The sequence below is a fragment of the Arvicanthis niloticus genome, chromosome 13 (genome assembly GCF_011762505.2).
Source record: "Arvicanthis niloticus isolate mArvNil1 chromosome 13, mArvNil1.pat.X, whole genome shotgun sequence".
NCBI lineage: Eukaryota > Metazoa > Chordata > Mammalia > Rodentia > Muridae > Arvicanthis > Arvicanthis niloticus.
This window is the reverse complement of record NC_047670.1, coordinates 10,070,546-10,074,838: the sequence shown is the minus strand read 5'-3', so window position 1 is coordinate 10,074,838 and position 4,293 is coordinate 10,070,546.

Below are 4,293 nucleotides of genomic sequence, written 5' to 3'. Positions count from 1 at the left end.
TGGATGCCTTTATTAACCATTTGCACCAGAGTATTTCACTCTGTGCCAGTAGATAAAATTGTTACAGAAGTGTCTCTCTTGCTCCTGTATTTATCATGTAAGCATTTAACTTCATAGACAGGAAAATTACTTTTTATAAGTAACTGCATATATATATATATATATATATATATATATATCTTTTAAAAATAGAAAATTATTAACATGATATACAAAATAAATCAAGTATTTTATCATTTTCTTTGACCTAGAAAACCACATCTGGGAATTTATACAACTGGCATTCCTTGTATACTTATGTGTTTCAATCAATATTTACATAAGCACTTCATAAACATACACACACAGAGACACACAATTCTGCCCTAAAGAATTGATAATAGTACATGTAATTTGTTTATTTTTCTATTCTTAACATTTAGTTATGTAAGTTTGTTCTTTTAACACAATGTTTCTATACTGATCTTTTATTCCTATTGTTATTGACTTTTTACACATACACACACACACACACACACACACACACACACACACACATATATATATATCAAATCTACCCTGTTTTTCTCTTACACATTTTCTTTCATGTTTGAGTTAATAATTATACCATTTTCCTTTTCCCCCTTTTTTCTTTAAGCACTCCCATATATCCCCCCTTTCTCTCTTTCAGATTCTCAGGTTCTTTTTCTTATTTTTTTACAGTTCTATTTGTAAGTCTTGAGGGACTTTCTTCACTTACATTTTTCTACATTTTCTACATTTACTTCATTCTACATTTCTTCATTTACTTTTTGTATTTAATTATTTTATTTATCTAAATTCCAAAAATTGCTCCACTTTCTGGTCCCCCCTTCCTGAGTTCTTCATCCCATTCTCCCTTACCCTCACCTCTGAGAGGGTGCTCCCCCACCTTCCCACCCATTTCCATTCTCTCACCCACCCCCACCTCACTCCCACCAGCATTAGTCTTCCCTGGGTCACCAAGTTCCCACATGATTAAGTGCATCCTCTCCCAACTGAGACCATACAAGGCAGTCCTCTATGATACATGTGCCCAGAGTCATGAACCAACCCATGTATGCTCCTTGTTTTTTGGCTTAGTCTCTGGGAGCTCTGAAGGGTCCAGGTTAGTTGACACTGTTGTTTTTCCTATGGGGTTGCAATCCCCTTTAGCTCCTTCAGTCCTTTCTCTAACTCTTCCATATTGTTCCCTGACCTCAGTCCAATGGTTCTCTGTAAGTATCTGCATTTACCTATAGTAGATAGACAGGGCCTCCAATTGAGGCAAGGGACCACCCACCTATCTTCAAAATTATTAACCTATAATTTTTTCTGTCTAAAGAAAATACAGGGACAAAAATAGAGCAGAGACCAAAAGAAAGGTAAACCAATGACTGGACCAATTTGGGACCTATGCCATGCATGCATACCAAATTCTGGCACTATTACTGAGGGCATATTTTGCATGCAGATAGGAGCCTGACATGGTTGTCCTCTGAGAAGCTTTAGCAGCAACTGACTGAGACAAATTCAGATACTTAGAGTCAACCCCATACACTTTTGTATATCCATTTGTGCCATCTTTGTTAAACTTAGGTTTAGGCAGTCAAGTTGGTGATATCTCACATTTCCAGAAGATACAATCTCACAACAAACTCCTTATCATCTGACTACTTCAATCTTTCTGTCTCTTTCTTCTGGAGTGTTAGTCAATCTTTAAGTACAGGGCAGTTTTGTAGATATATCCATTGAGACTGGGCTCTAAAACTCTGCATGTTCATTGGTTGTGGTTTTCTGTAATGGTCTCTATTGCAAAAACAAAACTCCTCAATGATGTTTGAGCATTACACTTATTTATGCGTATAAGAAAAATGCTTAAAGTACTATTTGCTATTTATGCTGATAGTAAAGTGGTGATAGTAGATTGTCCTCTGAGATTTATGACTTCAGTAGCTCTGGGTAGCTGGCTAGGCTTCCAGTACCAGTAGTGGGTTCCCACTTGTTGAGTTGGTCATAAATGCAATAATAGAGCTTTGTGTTATTACCAAGATATACAAGCTCCTGCTGCATCCTTATAATTATCTGATCCAGCTTCTCTTCTCTCTCCACTCATCAGTTTATCTAATTTCATTTTCTCGTCTTCTATTAAACCCATAGAGTCCACTTACAGCCTCCTACATGTGTGTAGGTTTATGACCATCTACTACTGCTCTTAAAATCTTTCCACCCCATCTTCTGCAATGATCCTGGAAGCCTGTAAGGAAGGATGAGCTACAAATACCCTAACTTAGAGATGACAAGGACACAGATGTTTATTCTCTGCATGTTGACCAATGTTAAGTCTCTGCATTAATCATTATCTAATATCAAAAGATGTTTCCTTGATAGGGGAAGTGTGACATTGTTGGAAGATGTTTTTACTGGGGTCAGGCTTTGAGGTCTTACATACTCAAACCTAGTGCAACATTGGATCAAAATGTAGAACTCTCAGCTACCTCTCCTGCACCATGTCTGCCTATGTACCACTGTGCTTCCTGCCATGATGATAACTGACTAAATCTCTAAAATCCCTGATTAAGTGTTTTGTTTTAATAGTTGCTGCCTATAAGAGGTGCCATGATCATTATGGTCATGGTATCATTTCAGAGCATTAGAAATCATAACTAAGACAATATGTATGTAAAGTATTCAATTACAAGATATAGAGTAAAATAGTTCTATTTGTTAACTCAGACCATTAAATCAATGAACACAGTAGGGAATATATTCTACAACCAAAGGTACTATTACACATGCATATATATATATATATATATATATATATATATATATATATATATATATATATGTGTGTGTGTGTGTGTGTGTGTGTGTGTGTGTGTGTGTGTGTGTGTGTGTGTGTTTGTGTGTGTGTGTGTGTGTGTGTATGTGTGTATCAAAGTAACTGTTGGATAAATTACCAAGAAACTAATGACTGTTTAGTGTCTAGGTTGGGTAAGATGGAGATAATGTTTGTTTCAAACACACTATCAATTAGAAAATCCTTGCCATGACATTAAGAGGCTAGTTATAATAATGAGTGTATTAAATAAAATAAGATCATATTAAGTATTATGTAAGATTGGGTGACCCAAGGAAAAGCTCCTGAAATATATATTTTTTCAAGTGCTTTCACTCACTGGTTGAAATTATTCCAAGGTCATTTGTGTTTGAGAGCTATCTGATGATTGTCACTATTCTTTAGGAGAAATTAATTGAAGGTCACAATTCTATTCTAGGTACAGAGCAGAACTGGCTTTCTATCTTAAGGCAGATTTCAGGGGAAGATTTTCTAAAATGGCGAATTTTGCAACTATATATTTAGAGATTTCTGTTTAAAATAAACTAGCATAGGTTTTGTACATTGGCAAGGTTTTAAAAAAACATGCATATAAGACAAAGATACTCATGTAATTATTGTTTTCTTTAGAAGTGCTTAATTAGGAATAGTGTTTGATACATTAGTGTTTTTCTATATAGTGTTTTGATATCCTGTCATAACATAACCTAATAAGTGATATTCTCTGTAAAATATTATCATTTGCTTTATTCTTATATAAGAAGATTTTTCCTTCTCTGCCATAGAAGCCATATGTCTTTTTAAAGATCTCAAATGGTTAATGAGTACTGAAACATTTGTTTAAATAATGCAAGTGTACTAACTACAGTGAATGATCATGTGTTTAAAATGTTAAGTAGAAAGCATAGAACCGCAAGTGTGAGAAACATACAGCCACACATGCATGTATTAACTATTCAATGTAAAACATTACTTATCATCAATGGGTTATCTTCTGACATCGCACTGGGATAGAACTATACAGTAAATAATGAATTGTGGGATGCAGCCAGGCTTGCAGAAAATAACTATTTGAGGGATGGTGCATGAACAGAAAGCTGTAATTTTGACAGGTGGCAAGGTGTCGTGTCACCAAGCCTTTCTAAAGCCTCATATCTCATACCTATTGATTAATGACTCTAATTAAGGAATGAAATCAAGCATGTGAAGACAGGGGATCGCCGTAGGTCCTTGTTTGGGAGTTTTCTCTTCCTGGTACATGACCCATCCATCTAAATATGACCACACTTTCATTTATTACTACTGTGTGGTACCACAAAACAGCAGAGGGGATGCATTCTGACCCTCTACTAGTTTTTCAAAAATGTGATTTGGCAAGGAGTTAAAGAGAAGAAAATTCTGGAACATCATTTGAATGAGTTCCACTGTGAGAAAATGGTGCACTTACACACACT